We start from the raw sequence: 17,129 nt of genomic DNA, 5'->3' as shown, positions 1-17,129 counted from the left end.
CAGAGAAACCAGAGTAAAAGTTTCTCCTGCAACCCGTTCCCTTTGTGCTAGATGAACGAACGTCTCCCACATGCTCATTTCTGAGAGATATGTGAGTGTGAAAGCCGTCATTCACCTAGCTTGTTTGGAACACAAAGTTTCTTTTCAGATGCAAACTCCACTCCATACATATATATGGGGAGGTACTACCTCCAACTCGGTTTTATAGTGAAAACAGCAGGAACTTCAAACCGGCACTAGGAAATAGACTGAGAATCCAGAGTAAATTTTCTCCTACAACCCGTTCCTTTTGTGCTAGATGAACGAACGTCTCTCCACATGCTCAGATCTGTGGGATAAGTGTGTGTGAAAGCCGTACTTCAACTAGCTTGTTGGGAACACATAGTTTCTTTTCAGTTGCAAACTCCACTCCATACATATATATGGGGAGGTTCTAGCTTCAAATCGGTTTTACAGTGAAAACTGCAGGAACTTCAAACCGGCACTAGGAAACAGAATGAGAAACCAGAGTATAAGTTTCTCCTGCAACCCGTTCCCTTTGTGCTTGATGAACGAACGTGTCTCCACATGCTCAGTTCTGAGGGATATGTGTGTGTGAAAGCCATGCTTCACATAGCTTGTTGGGAACACAAAGTTTCTTTTCAGTTGCAATCTCCACTCCATACATATATAAGGGGATGTACTATCTCCAACTCGGTTTTACAGTGAAAACTGCAGGAATTTCAAACCGGCACTAGGAAACAGACTGAGAAACCAGAGTAAAATTTTCTCCTACAACCAGTTCCTTTTGTGCTATATGAACGAACGTCTCTCCACATGCTCAGTTCTGTGGGATAAGTGTTTGTGAAAGCCGTCCTTCATCTAGCTTGTTGGGAACACATAGTTTCTTTTCAGTTGCAAACTCCACTCCTTATATATATATGGGGAGGTTCTAGCTCCAACTCGGTTTTACAGTGAAAACTGCAGGAACTTCAAACCGGCACTAGGAAACAGACTGAGAAACCAGAGTAAAAGTTTCCCCTGCAACCCGTTCCCTTTGTGCTAGATGAAAGAACGTCTCTCCACATGCTCAGTTATGTGGGATAAGTGTGTGTGAAAGCCGTCCTTCACCTAGCTTGTTGGGAACACAAAGTTTCTTTTCAGTTGCAAACTCCACTCCATACATATATATGGGGAGGTTCTAGCTCCAACTCGGTTTTACAGTGAAAACTGCAGGAACTTCAAAACGGCACTAGGAAAAAGACTGAGAAACCAGAGTAAAAGTTTCTCCTGCAACACGTTCCCTTTGTCCTAGATGAACGAACGTCTCTCCACATGCTCAGTTCTGAGGGATATGTGTGTGTGAAAGCCGTACTTCACATAGCTTGTTGGGAACACAAAGTTTCTTTTCAGTTGCAAACTCCACTCCATACATATATATGGGGAGGTACTAGGTCCAACCGGTTTTACAGTGAAAACAGCAGAAACTTCAAACCGGCAGTACGAAACAGACTGAGATTCCAGAGTAAAAGTTTCTCCTACAACCCGTTCCCTTTGTGCTAGATAAACGAACGTCTCTCCAGATGCTCAGTTCTGAGAGATAAGTGTGTTTGAAAGCCGTCCTTCAACATGCTTGTTGGGAACACATAGTTTCTTCTCATTTGCAAAAACCACTTCATACATATATATGTGGTGGTACTAGCTCCAACTCGGTTTTACAGTGAAAACTGCAGGAACTTCAAACCGGCACTAGGAAAAAGACTGAGAAACCAGAGTAAAAGTTTCTCCTGCAACACGTTTCCATTGTGCTAGATGAACGAACGTCTCTCCACATGCTCAGTCTGAGAGATAAGTGTGTGTGAAAGCCTTCCTTCACCTAGCTTGTTGGGAACACAAAATTTCTTTTTAGTTGCTAACTCCAATCCATACATATATATGGGGAGGTTCTAGCTCCAACTCGGTTTTACAGTTAAAACTGCAGGAAATTCAAACCGGCACTCGGAAAAAGACTGAGAAACCAGATTAAAACATTCTCCTGCAACCCGTTCCCTTTGTGCTAGATGAACGAACGTCTCTCCACATGCTCAGTTCTGAGGGATAAGTGTGTGTGAAAGCCGTACTTCACCTAGCTTGTTGGGAACACAAAGATTCTTTTCAGTTGCAATCCCTACTCCATACATATATATGGGGTGGTACTAGCTCCAACTCGGTTTTACAGTGAAAACTGCAGGAACTTCAAACCGGCACTAGGAAACAGACTGAGAATCCAGAGTAATAGTTTTTCCTACAACCCGTTCCTTTGTGCTAGATGAACGAACCTCTCTCCACATGCTCAGTTCTGAGGGATAAATGTGTGTGAAAGCCGTACTTCACATATCTTGTTGGAAACCCAAAGTTTCTTTTCAGTTGCAAATTCCACTCCATACATATATATGGGGAGGTACTACCTCCAACTCGGTTTTACAGTGAAAACTGCAGGAAATTCAAACCGGCACTAGGAAACAGACTGAGAAACCAGAGTAAAAGTTTCCACTGCAACGCGTTCCCTTTATGCTAGATGAATGAACCTCTCTCCACATTCTCAGTTCTGAGAGATAATTGTGTGTGAAAGCCGTCCTTCACCTAGCTTGTTGGGAACACAAAGTTTCTTTTCAGTTGCAAACTCAACTCCTTACATATATATGGGTAGGTACTAGCTCCAACACTGTTTTACAGTGAAAACTGCAGGAACTTCAAACCGGCACTAGGAAACAGACTGAGAAACCAGAGTAAAAGTTTCTCCTGCAACCCCTTCCCTTTGTGATAGATGAACGAACGTCTCTCCACATGCTCAGTTCTGTGGGATATGTGTTTGTGAAAGCCGTCCTTCAACTAGCTTGTTGGGAACACAAAGTTTCTTTTCAGTTGCAAACTCCAATCCATACATATATATGGGGAGGTACTAGCTCCAACTCGGTTTTACAGTGGAAACTGCAGGAACTTCAAACCGGCGCTCAGAAACAGACTGAGAAACCAGAGTTAAAGTTTCTCCTGCAACCCGTTCCCTTTGTGCTAGATGAACGAACGTCTATCCACATGCTCAGTTCTGTGGGATAAGTGTTTGTAAAAGCCGTCCTTCACCTAGCTTCTTGGGAACACAAACATTCTTTTCAGTTGCAAACTCCACTCCATATATATATATGGGGAGGTACTAGCTCCAACTCTGTTTTACAGTGAAAACTGCAGGAACCTCAAACCGGCACTAGGAAACAGACTGAGAAACCAGAGTAAAAGTTTCTCCTGCAACCCGTTCCCTTTGTGCTAGATGAGCGAACGTCTCCCACATGCTCAGTTCTGAGAGGTAATTGTGTGTGAAAGCCGTCCTTCACCTAGCTTGTTGGGAACACAAAGTTTCTTTAAGTTGCAAACTCCACTCCATACATATATATGGGGAGGTACTACCTCCAACACTGTTTTACAGACAAAACTGCAGGAACTTCAAACCTTCACTAAGAAATAGACTGAGAAACCAGAGTAAAAGTTTCTCCTGCAACCCGTTCCCTTTTTGCTAGATGAACGAACGTCTCTCCACATGCTCAGTTCTGAGGGATAAGTTTGTGTGAAAGCCGTCCTTCACTTAGCTTGTTGGGAACACAAAGTTTCTTTCCAGTTGCAAACTCCACTCCATACATATATATGGGGAGGTACTAGGTCCAACCCGGTTTTACAGAGAAAACTGCAGGAACTTCAAACCGGCACTAGGAAACAGACTGAGAAACCAGAGTAAAAGTTTCTCCTGCAAACCGTTCCCTTTGTGCTAGATGAACGAACGTCTCTCCACATGCTCAGTTCTGTGGGATAAGTGTGTGTGAAAGCCGTCCTTCAGCTAGCTTGTTGGGAACACAAAGTTTCTTTTCATTTGCAAACTCCACTCCATACATATATATGGGGAGGTTCTAGCTCCAACTCGGTTTTACAGTGAAAACTGCAGGAAATTCAAACCGGCACTAGGAAACAAACTGAGAAACCAGAGAAAAAGTTTCTCCTACAAACCGTTCACTTTGTGCTAGATGAACGAACGTCTCTCCACATGCTCAGTTCTGTGGGATAAGTGTTTGTGAAATCCCTCCTTCACCTAGCTTGTTGGGAACACAAATTTTCTTTTCAGTTGCAAACTCCAATCCATATATATATATGGGGATGTACTAGCTCCAACTCGGTTTTACAGTGAACACTGCAGGAACTTCAAACCGGCACTAGGAAACAGACTGAGAAAACAGAGTAAAAGTTTCTCCTACAACCCGTTCCCTTTGTTATAGATGAACGAAAGTCTCTCCACATGCTCAGTTCTGTGGGATAAGTGTGTGTGAAAGCCGTCCCTCACATAGCTTGTTGGGAACACAAAGTTTCTTTTCAGTTGCAAACACCACTCCATACATATATATGGGGAGGTTCTAGCTCCAACTCGGTTTTACAGTGAAAACTGCAGGAACTTCAAACCGGCACTAGGAAACAGACTGAGAAACCAGAGTAAAAGTTTCTCCGGCCACCCGTTCCCATTGTGCTAGATGAACGAACGTCTCTCCACATGCTCAGTTCTGTGGGATAAGTGTTTGTGAAAGCCGTACTTCACCTTGCTTGTTGGGAACACATAGTTTGTTTTCAGTTGCAAACTCCACTCCATACATATATATGGGGAGGTTCTAGCTCCAACTCTGTTTTACAGTGAAAACTGCAGGAACTTCAAACCGGCACTAGGAAACAGACTGAGAAACCAGAGTAAAAGTTTCTCCTGCAACCCGTTCCCTTAGTGCTTGATGAACGAACGTCTCTACACATGCTCAGTTCTGAGGGATATGTGTGTGTGAAAGCCATCCTTCACATATCTTCTTGGGAACACAAAGTTTCTTTTCAGTTGCAATCCCCATTCCATACATATATATGGGGATGTACTATCTCCAACTCGGTTTTACAGTGAAAACTGCAGGAACGTCAAACCGGCACTAGGAAACAGACAGAGAAACCAGAGTAAAAGTTTCTCCTGCAACCCGTTCCCTTTGTGCTAGATGAACGAACGTCTCCCACATGCTCATTTCTGAGAGATATGTGAGTGTGAAAGCCGTCCTTCACCTAGCTTGTTTGGAACACAAAGTTTCTTTTCAGATGCAAACTCCACTCCATACATATATATGGGGAGGTAGTACCTCCAACTCGGTTTTATAGTGAAAACAGCAGGAACTTCAAACCGGCACTAGGAAATAGACTGAGAATCCAGAGTAAATTTTCTCCTACAACCCGTTCCTTTTGTGCTAGATGAACGAACGTCTCTCCACATGCTCAGATCTGTGGGATAAGTGTGTGTGAAAGCCGTACTTCAACTAGCTTGTTGGGAACACATAGTTTCTTTTCAGTTGCAAACCCCACTCCATACATATATATGGGGAGGTACTAGCTCCAACTCGGTTTTACAGTGAAAACTGCAGGAACTTCAAACAGGCACTAGGAAACAGACTGAGAAACCAGAGTAAAAGTTTCTCCTGCAACCCGTTCCCTTTGTGCTTGATGAACGAACGTCTCTCCACATGCTCAGTTCTGAGGGATATGTGTGTGTGAAAGCCATGCTTCACATATCTTGTTGGGAACACAAAGTTTCTTTTCAGTTGCAATCTCCACTCCATACATATATAAGGGGATGTACTATCTCCAACTCGGTTTTACAGTGAAAACTGCAGAAATTTCAAACCGGCACTAGGAAACAGACTGAGAAACCACAGTAAAATTTTCTCCTACAAACCGTTCCTTTTGTGCTATATGAACGAACGTCTCTCCACATGCTCAGTTCTGTGGGATAAGTGTTTGTGAAAGCCGTCCTTCATCTAGCTTGTTGGGAACACATAGTTTCTTTTCAGTTGCAAACTCCACTCCATATATATATATGGGGAGGTACTAGCTCCAACTCGGTTTTACAGTGAAAACTGCAGGAACTTCAAACCGGCACTAGGAAACAGACTGAGAAACCAGAGTAAAAGTTTACCCTGCAACCCGTTCCCTTTGTGCTAGATGAACGAACGTCTCCCACATGCTCAGTTCTGAGAGATATGTGTGTGTGAAAGCCGTCCTTCAAATAGCTTGTTGGGAACACAAAGTTTCTTTTCAGATGCAAACTCCACTCCATACAAATATAGTGGTAGGCACTAGCTCCAACTGTGTTGTACAGTGAAAACTGCAGGAACTTCAAACCGGCACTAGGAAACAGACAGAGAAACCAGAGTAAAAGTTTCTCCTGCAAACCTTTCCATTTGTGCTAGATGAACGAACGTCTCTCCACATGCTCAGTTCTGAGGGATATGTGTGTGTGAAAGCCATGCTTCACATATCTTGTTGGGAACACAAAGTTTCTTTTCAGTTGCAATCTCCACTCCATACATATATAAGGGGATGTACTATCTCCAACTCGGTTTTACAGTGAAAACTGCAGGAATTTCAAACCGGCACTAGGAAACAGACTGAGAAACCACAGTAAAATTTTCTCCTACAACCCGTTCCTTTTGTGCTATATGAACGAACGTCTCTCCACATGCTCAGTTCTGTGGGATAAGTGTTTGTGAATGCCGTCCTTCATCTAGCTTGTTGGGAACACATAGTTTCTTTTCAGTTGCAAACTCCACTCCGTATATATATATGGGGAGGTACTAGCTCCAACTCGGTTTTACAGTGAAAACTGCAGGAACTTCAAACCGGCACTAGGAAACAGACTGAGAAACCAGAGTAAAAGTTTCCCCTGCAACCCGTTCCCTTTGTGCTAGATGAACGAACGTCTCCCACATGCTCAGTTCTGAGAGATATGTGTGTGTGAAAGCCGTCCTTCAAATAGCTTGTTGGGAAAACAAAGTTTCTTTTCAGATGCAAACTCCACTCCATACAAATATAGTGGGAGGCACTAGCTCCAACTCTGTTGTACAGTGAAAACTGCAGGAAATTCTAACCGGCACTAGGAAACAGACTGAGAAACCAGAGTAAAAGTTTCTCCTGCAAACCTTTCCATTTGTGCTAGATGAACGAACGTCTCTCCACATGCTCAGTTCTGAGAGATAAGTGTGTGTGAAAGCCGTCCTTCACGTAGCTTGTTGGGAACACAAAGTTACTTTTCAGATGCAAACTCCACTCCATACATATATATGGGGAGGTTATAGCTTCATATCGTTTTCACAGTGAAAACTGCAGGAACTTCAAACCGGCACTAGGAAACAAACTGAGAAACCAGAGAAAAAGTTTCTCCTACAAACCGTTCACTTTGTGCTAGATGAACGAACGTCTCTCCACATGCTCAGTTCTGTGGGATAAGTGTTTGTGAAATCCCTCCTTCACCTAGCTTGTTGGGAACACAAATTTTCTTTTCAGTTGCAAACTCCACTCCATATATATATATGGGGAGGTACTAGCTCCAACTCGATTTTACAGTGAAAACTGCAGGAACTTCAAACCGGCACTAGGAAACAGACTGAGAAAACAGAGTAAAAGTTTCTCCTACAACCCGTTCCCTTTGTTATAGATGAACGAAAGTCTCTCCACATGCTCAGTTCTGTGGGATAAGTGTGTGTGAAAGCCGTCCCTCACATAGCTTGTTGGGAACACAAAGTTTCTTTTCAGTTGCAAACACCACTCCATACATATATATGGGGAGGTTCTAGCTCCAACTCGGTTTTACAGTGAAAACTGCAGGAACTTCAAACCGGCACTAGGAAACAGAATGAGAAACCAGAGTAAAAGTTTCTCCGGCAACCCGTTCCCATTGTGCTAGATGAACGAACGTCTCTCCACATGCTCAGTTCTGTGGGATAAGTGTTTGTGAAAGCCGTACTTCACCTTGCTTGTTGGGAACACATAGTTTGTTTTCAGTTGCAAACTCCACTCCATACATGTATATGGGGAGGTTCTAGCTCCAACTCTGTTTTACAGTGAAAACTGCAGGAACTTCAAACCGGCACTAGGAAACAGACTGAGAAACCAGAGTAAATGTTTCTCCTGCAACCCGTTCCCTTAGTGCTTGATGAACGAACGTCTCTCCACATGCTCAGTTCTGAGGGATATGTGTGTGTGAAAGCCATCCTTCACATATCTTCTTGTTAACACAAAGTTTCTTTTCAGTTGCAATCTCCATTCCATACATATATATGGGGATGTACTATCTCCAACTCAGTTTTACAGTGAAAACTGCAGGAACGTCAAACCGGCACTAGGAAACAGACTGAGAAACCAGAGTAAAAGTTTCTCCTGCAACACGTTCCCTTTGTGCTTGATGAACGAACGTCTCTCCACATGCTCAGTTCTGAGGGATATGTGTGTGTGAAAGCCATGCTTCACATAGCTTGTTGGGAACACAAAGTTTCTTTTCAGTTGCAATCTCCACTCCATACATATATAAGGGGATGTACTATCTCCAACTCGGTTTTACAGTGAAAACTGCAGGAATTTCAAACAGGCACTAGGAAACAGACTGAGAAACCACAGTAAAATTTTCTCCTACAACCCGTTCCTTTTGTGCTATATGAACGAACGTCTCTCCACATGCTCAGTTCTGTGGGTTAAGTGTTTGTGAAAGCCGTCCTTCATCTAGCTTGTTGGGAACACATAGTTTCTTTTCAGTTGCAAACTCCACTCCATATATATATATGGGGAGGTACTAGCTCCAACTCGATTTTACAGTGAAAACTGCAGGAACTTCAAACCGGCACTAGGAAACAGACTGAGAAACCAGAGTAAAAGTTTCCCCTGCAACCCGTTCCCTTTGTGCTAGATGAACGAACGTCTCTCCACATGCTCAGTTATGTGGGATAAGTGTGTGTGAAAGCAGTCCTTCACCTAGCTTGTTGGGAACACAAAGTTTCTTTTCAGTTGCAAACTCCCCTCCATACATATATATATGGGGAGGTTCTAGCTCCAACTCGGTTTTACAGTGAAAACTGCAGGAACTTCAAAACGGCACTAGGAAACAGACTGAGAAACCAGAGTAAAAGTTTCTCCTGCAACCCGTTCCCTTTGTCCTAGATGAACGAACGTCTCTCCACATGCTCAGTTCTGAGGGATAAGTGTGTGTGAAAGCCGTACTTCACATAGCTTGTTGGGAACACAAAGTTTCTTTTCAGTTGCAAACTCCACTCCATACATATATATGGGGATGTACTATCTCCAACTCTGATTTACAGTGAAAACTGCAGGAACTTCAAACCGGCACTACGTAACAGAATAAGAAACCAGAGTAAAAGTTTCTCCTACAAACCGTTCCCCTTGTGCTAGATGAACGAACGTCTCTCCAGATGCTCAGTTCTGAGAGATAAGTGTGTGTGAAAGCCGTCCTTCACCAAGCTTGTTGGGAACACAAAGTTTCTTTTCAGTTGCAAACACCACTTCATACATATATATGTGGAGGTACTAGCTCCAACTCGGTTTTACAGTGAAAACTGCAGGAACGTCAAACCGGCACTAGGAAACAGACTGAGAAACCAGAGTAAAAGTTTTTCCTGCAACCCGTTCCCTTTGTGCTAGATGAACGAACGTCTCCCCCATGCTCAGTTCTGAGACATATGTGTGTGTGAAAGCCGTCCTTCAACTAGCTTGTTGGGAAAACAAAGTTTCTTTTCAGATGCAAACTCCACTCCATACATATATATGGGGAGGTACTACCTCCAACTAGGTTTTACAGTGAAAACAGCAGGAACATCAAACCGGCACTAGGAAACAGACTGAGAATCCAGAGTAAATTTTCTCCTACAACACGTTGCTTTTGTGCTTGATGAACGAACGTCTCTCCACATGCTCAGTTCTGAGGGATATGTGTGTGTGAAAGCCATGCTTCACATATCTTGTTGGGAACACAATGTATCTTTTCAGTTGCAATCTCCACTCCATATATATATAAGGGGATGTACTATCTCCAACTCGGTTTTACAGTGAAAACTGCAGGAATTTCAAACGGCACTAGGAAACAGACTGAGAAACCACAGTAAAATTTTCTCCTACAACCGTTCCTTTTGTGCTATATGAACGAACGTCTCTCCACATGCTCAGTTCTGTGGGATAAGTGTTTGTGAAAGCCGTCCTTCATCTAGCTTGTTGGGAACACATAGTTTCTTTTCAGTTGCAAACACCACTCCATATATATATATGGGGAGGTACTAGCTCCAACTCGGTTTTACAGTGAAAACTGCAGGAACTTCAAACCGGCACTAGGAAACAGACTGAGAAACCAGAGTAAAAGTTTCCCCTGCAACCCGTTCCCTTTGTGCTAGATGAACGAAAGTCTCTCCACATGCTCAGTTATGTGGGATAAGTGTTTGTGAAAACAGTCCTTCAGCTAGCTTGTTGGGAACACAAAGTTTCTTTTCAGTTGCAAACTCCACTCCATATAAATATATGGGGTGGTACTAGCTGCAACTCGGTTTTACAGTGAAAACTGCAGGAACTTCAAACTGGCACTAGGAAACAGACTGAGAAACCAGAGTAAAAGATTCCCGTGCAACCCGTTCCCTTTGTGCTAGATGAACGAACGTCTCTCCACATGCTCAGTTCTGAGAGATAAGTGTGAGTGAAAGCTGTCCTTCACCTAGCTTGTTGGGAACACAAAGTTTCTTTAAGTTGCAAACTCTACTCCATACATATATATATTGGAAGGTAATAGCGCCAACTCGGTTTTACAGAGAAAACTGCAGGAACTTCAAACCGGCACTAGGAAACAGACTGAGAAACCAGAGTAAAAGTTTCTCCTACAACACGTTCCCTTTGTGCTAGATGAACGTACGTCTCTCCAGATGCTCAGTTCTGAGAGATAAGTGTGTTTGAAAGCCGTCCTTCACCATGCTTGTTGGGAACACAAAGTTTCTTTTCATTTGCAAACCCCACTTCATACATATATACGTGGTGGTACTAGATCCAACTCGGTTTTACAGTGAAAACTGCAGGAACTTCAAACCGGCACTAGGAAACAGACTGAGAAACCAGAGTAAAAGTTTCTCCGGCAACCCGTTCCCATTGTGCTAGATGAACGAACGTCTCTCCACATGCTCAGTTCTGAGGGATATGTGTGTGTGAAAGCCATGCTTCACATAGCTTGTTGGGAACACAAAGTTTCTTTTCAGTTGCAATCTCCACTCCATACATATATAAGGGGATGTACTATCTCCAACTCGGTTTTACAGTGAAAACTGCAGGAATTTCAAACCGGCACTAGGAAACAGACTGAGAAACCACAGTAAAATTTTCTCCTACAACCCGTTCCTTTTGTGCTATATGAACGAACGTCTCTCCACATGCTCAGTTCTGTGGGATAAGTGTTTGTGAAAGCCGTCCTTCATCTAGCTTGTTGGGAACACATAGTTTCTTTTCAGTTGCAAACTCCACTCCATATATATATATGGGGAGGTACTAGCTCCAACTCGGTTTTACAGTGAAAACTGCAGGAACTTCAAACTGGCACTAGGAAACAGACTGAGAAACCAGAGTAAAAGTTTCCCCTGCAACCCGTTCCCTTTGTGCTAGATGAACGAACGTCTCTCCACATGCTCAGTTATGTGGGATAAGTGTGTGTGAAAGCCGTCCTTCACCTAGCTTGTTGGGAACACAAAGTTTCTTTTCAGTTGCAAACTCCCCTCCATACATATATATATGGGGAGGTTCTAGCTCCAACTCGGTTTTACAGTGAAAACTGCAGGAACTTCAAAACGGCACTAGGAAACAGACTGAGAAACCAGAGTAAAAGTTTCTCCTGCAACCCGTTCCCTTTTTCCTAGATGAACGAACGTCTCTCCACATGCTCAGTTCTGAGGGATAAGTGTGTGTGAAAGCCGTTCTTCACATAGCTTGTTGAGAACACAAAGTTTCTTTTCAGTTGCAAACTCCACTCCATACATATATATGGGGATGTACTATCTCCAACTCTGTTTTACAGTGAAAACTGCAGGAACTTCAAACCGGCACTACGTAACAGAATAAGAAACCAGAGTAAAAGTTTCTCCTACAAACCGTTCCCCTTGTGCTAGATGAACGAACGTCTCTCCAGATGCTCAGTTCTGAGAGATAAGTGTGTGTGAAAGCCGTCCTTCACCAAGCTTGTTGGGAACACAAAGTTTCTTTTCAGTTGCAAACACCACTTCATACATATATATGTGGAGGTACTAGCTCCAACTCGGTTTTACAGTGAAAACTGCAGGAACGTCAAACCGGCACTAGGAAACAGACTGAGAAACCAGAGTAAAAGTTTTTCCTGCAACCCGTTCCCTTTGTGCTAGATGAACGAACGTCTCCCACATGCTCAGTTCTGAGAGATATGTGTGTGTGAAAGCCGTCCTTCAACTAGCTTGTTGGGAAAACAAAGTTTCTTTTCAGATGCAAACTCCACTCCATACATATATATGGGGAGGTACTACCTCCAACTAGGTTTTACAGTGAAAACAGCAGGAACATCAAACCGGCACTAGGAAACAGACTGAGAATCCAGAGTAAATTTTCTCCTACAACACGTTGCTTTTGTGCTTGATGAACGAACGTCTCTCCACATGCTCAGTTCTGAGGGATATGTGTGTGTGAAAGCCATGCTTCACATAGCTTGTTGGGAACACAAAGTTTCTTTTCAGTTGCAATCTCCACTCCATACATATATAAGGGGATGTACTATCTCCAACTCGGTTTTACAGTGAAAACTGCAGGAATTTCAAACGGCACTAGGAAACAGACTGAGAAACCACAGTAAAATTTTCTCCTACAACCGTTCCTTTTGTGCTATATGAACGAACGTCTCTCCACATGCTCAGTTCTGTGGGATAAGTGTTTGTGAAAACAGTCCTTCAGCTAGCTTGTTGGGAACACAAAGTTTCTTTTCAGTTGCAAACTCCACTCCATATAAATATATGGGGTGGTACTAGCTGCAACTCGGTTTTACAGTGAAAACTGCAGGAACTTCAAAATGGCACTAGGAAACAGACTGAGAAACCAGAGTAAAAGATTCCCCTGCAACCCGTTCCCTTTGTGCTAGATGAACGAACGTCTCTCCACATGCTCAGTTCTGAGAGATAATTGTGAGTGAAAGCTGTCCTTCACCTAGCTTGTTGGGAACACAAAGTTTCTTTAAGTTGCAAACTCTACTCCATACATATATATATTGGAAGGTAATAGCGCCAACTCGGTTTTACAGAGAAAACTGCAGGAACTTCAAACCGGCACTAGGAAACAGACTGAGAAACCAGAGTAAAAGTTTCTCCTACAACACGTTCCCTTTGTGCTAGATGAACGTACGTCTCTCCAGATGCTCAGTTCTGAGAGATAAGTGTGTTTGAAAGCCGTCCTTCACCATGCTTGTTGGGAACACAAAGTTTCTTTTAATTTGCAAACCCCACTTCATACATATATACGTGGTGGTACTAGATCCAACTCGGTTTTACAGTGAAAACTGCAGGAACTTCAAACCGGCACTAGGAAACAGACTGAGAAACCAGAGTAAAAGTTTCTCCGGCAACCCGTTCCCATTGTGCTAGATGAACGAACGTCTCTCCACATGCTCAGTTCTGTGGGATAAATGTTTGTGAAAGCCGTACTTCACCTAGCTTGTTGGGAACACATAGTTTGTTTTCAGTTGCAAACTCCACTCCATACATATATATGGGGAGGTTCTAGCTCCAACTCTGTTTTACAGTGAAAACTGCAGGAACTTCAAACCGGCACTAGGAAACAGACTGAGAAACCAGAGTAAATTTTCTCCTACAACCCGTTCCTTTTGTGCTAGATGAACGAACGTCTCTCCACATGCTCAGATCTGTGGGATAAGTGTCTGTGAAAGCCGTACTTCAACTAGCTTGTTGGGAACACATAGTTTCTTTTCAGTTGCAAACTCCACTCCATACATATATATGGGGAGGTTCTAGCTTCAAATCGGTTTTACAGTGAAAACTGCAGGAACTTCAAACCGGCACTAGGAAACAGACTGAGAAACCAGAGTAAAAGTTTCTCCTGCAACCCGTTCCCTTTGTGCTTGATGAACGAACGTGTCTCCAAATGCTCAGTTCTGAGGGATATGTGTGTGTGAAAGCCATGCTTCACATAGCTTGTTGGGAACACAAAGTTTCTTTTCAGTTGCAATCTCCACTCCATACATATATAAGGGGATGTACTATCTCCAACTCGGTTTTACAGTGAAAACTGCAGGAATTTCAAACCGGCACTAGGAAACAGACTGAGAAACCAGAGTAAAATTTTCTCCTACAACCAGTTCCTTTTGTGCTATATGAACGAACGTCTCTCCACATGCTCAGTTCTGTGGGATAAGTGTTTGTGAAAGCCGTCCTTCATCTAGCTTGTTGGGAACACATAGTTTCTTTTCAGTTGCAAACACCACTCCATACATATATATGGGGAGGTAAAGGTCCAACTCGGATTTACAGTGAAAACAGCAGAAACTTCAAACCGGCAGTACGAAACAGACTGAGATTCCAGAGTAAAAGTTTCTCCTACAACCCGTTCCCTTTGTGCTAGATAAACGAACGTCTCTCAAGATGCTCAGTTCTGAGAGATAAGTGTGTTTGAAAGCCGTCCTTCAACATGCTTGTTGGGAACACATAGTTTCTTCTCATTTGCAAAAACCACTTCATACATATATATGTGGTGGTACTAGCTCCAACTCGGTTTTACAGTGAAAACTGCAGGAACTTCAAACCGGCACTAGGAAAAAGACTGAGAATCCAGAGTAAAAGTTTCTCCTGCAACCCGTTCCCATTGTGCTAGATGAACGAACGTCTCTCCACATGCTCAGTTCTGAGAGATAAGTGTGTGTGAAAGCCTTACTTCACCTAGCTTGTTGGGAACACAAAATTTCTTTTTAGTTGCTAACTCCAATCCATACATATATATGGGGAGGTTCTAGCTCCAACTCGGTTTTACACTTAAAACTGCAGGAAATTCAAACCGGCACTCGGAAAAAGACTGAGAAACCAGATTAAAACATGCTCCTGCAACCCGTTCCCTTTGTGCTAGATGAACGAACGTCTCTCCACATGCTCAGTTCTGAGGGATAAGTGTGTGTGAAAGCCGTACTTCACCTAGCTTGTTAGGAACACAAAGTTTCTTTTCAGTTGCAATCCCTACTCCATACATATATATGGGGTGGTACTAGCTCCAACTCGGTTTTACAGTGAAAACTGCAGGAACTTCAAACCGGCACTAGGAAACAGACTGAGAATCCAGAGTAATAGTTTTTCCTACAACCCGTTCCTTTGTGCTAGATGAACGAACCTCTCTCCACATGCTCAGTTCTGAGGGATAAATGTGTGTGAAAGCCGTACTTCACATATCTTGTTGGAAACCCAAAGTTTCTTTTCAGTTGCAAATTCCACTCCATACATATATATGGGGAGGTACTACCTCCAACTCGGTTTTACAGTGAAAACTGCAGGAAATTCAAACCGGCACTAGGAAACAGACTGAGAAACCAGAGTAAAAGTTTCCACTGCAACGCGTTCCCTTTATGCTAGATGAATGAACCTCTCTCCACATTCTCAGTTCTGAGAGATAATTGTGTGTGAAAGCCGTCCTTCACCTAGCTTGTTGGGAACACAAAGTTTCTTTTCAGTTGCAAACTCAACTCCATACATATATATGGGGAGGTACTAGCTCCAACACGGTTTTACACTGAAAACTGCAGGAACTTCAAACCGGCACTAGGAAACAGACTGAGAATCCAGAGTAAATTTTCTCCTACAACCCGTTCCTTTTGTGCTAGATGAACGAACGTCTCTCCACATGCTCAGTTCTGTGGGATAAGTGTGTGTGAAAGCCGTACTTCAACTAGCTTGTTGGGAACACATAGTTTCTTTTCAGTTGCAAACTCCACTCCATACATATATATGGGGAGGTACTAGCTCCAACTCGGTTTTACAGTGAAAACTGCAGGAACTTCAAACAGGCACTAGGAAACAGACTGAGAAACCAGAGTAAAAGTTTCTCCTGCAACCCGTTCCCTTTGTGCTTGATGAACGAACGTCTCTCCACATGCTCAGTTCTGAGGGATATGTGTGTGTGAAAGCCATGCTTCACATATCTTGTAGGGAACACAAAGTTTCTTTTCAGTTGCAATCTCCACTCCATACATATATAAGGGGATGTACTATCTAAAACTCGGTTTTACAGTGAAAACTGCAGGAATTTCAAACCAGCACTAGGAAACAGACTGAGAAACCACAGTAAAATTTTCTCCTACAACCCGTTCCTTTTGTGCTATATGAACGAACGTCTCTCCACATGCTCAGTTCTGTGGGATAAGTGTTTGTGAAAGCCGTCCTTCATCTAGCTTGTTGGGAACACATAGTTTCTTTTCAGTTGCAAACTCCACTCCATATATATATATGGGGAGGTACTAGCTCCAACTCGGTTTTACAGTGGAAACTGCAGGAACTTCAAACCGGCACTAGGAAACAGACTGAGAAACCAGAGTAAAAGTTTCCCCTGCAACCCGTTCCCTTTGTGCTAGATGAACGAACGTCTCCCACATGCTCAGTTCTGAGAGATATGTGTGTGTGAAAGCCGTCCTTCAACTAGCTTGTTGGGAAAACAAAGTTTCTTTTCAGATGCAAACTCCACTCCATACAAATATAGTGGGAGGCACTAGCTCCAACTCTGTTGTACAGTGAAAACTGCAGGAACTTCAAACCGGCACTAGGAAACAGACTGAGAAACCAGAGTAAAAGTTTCTCCTGCAAACCTTTCCCTTTGTGCTAGATGAACGAACGTCTCTCCACATGCTCAGTTCTGAGAGATAAGTGTGTGTGAAAGCCGTCCTTCACGTAGCTTGTTGGGAACACAAAGTTACTTTTCAGTTGCAAACTCCACTCCATACATATATATGGGGAGGTTATAGCTTCATCTCGGTTTCACAGTGAAAACTGCAGGAACTTCAAACCGGCACTAGGAAACAAACTGAGAAACCAGAGAAAAAGTTTCTCCTACAAGCCGTTCCCTTTGTTATAGATGAACGAAAGTCTCTCCACATGCTCAGTTCTGTGGGATAAGTGTGTGTGAAAGCCGTCCCTCACATAGCTTGTTGGGAACACAAAGTTTCTTTTCAGTTGCAAACACCACTCCATACATATATATGGGGAGGTTCTAGCTCCAACTCGGTTTTACAGTGAAAA

The sequence above is a fragment of the Camelus dromedarius genome, chromosome 35 (assembly GCF_036321535.1).
Source record: "Camelus dromedarius isolate mCamDro1 chromosome 35, mCamDro1.pat, whole genome shotgun sequence".
NCBI lineage: Eukaryota > Metazoa > Chordata > Mammalia > Artiodactyla > Camelidae > Camelus > Camelus dromedarius.
This window is presented reverse-complemented; position numbering follows the sequence as displayed.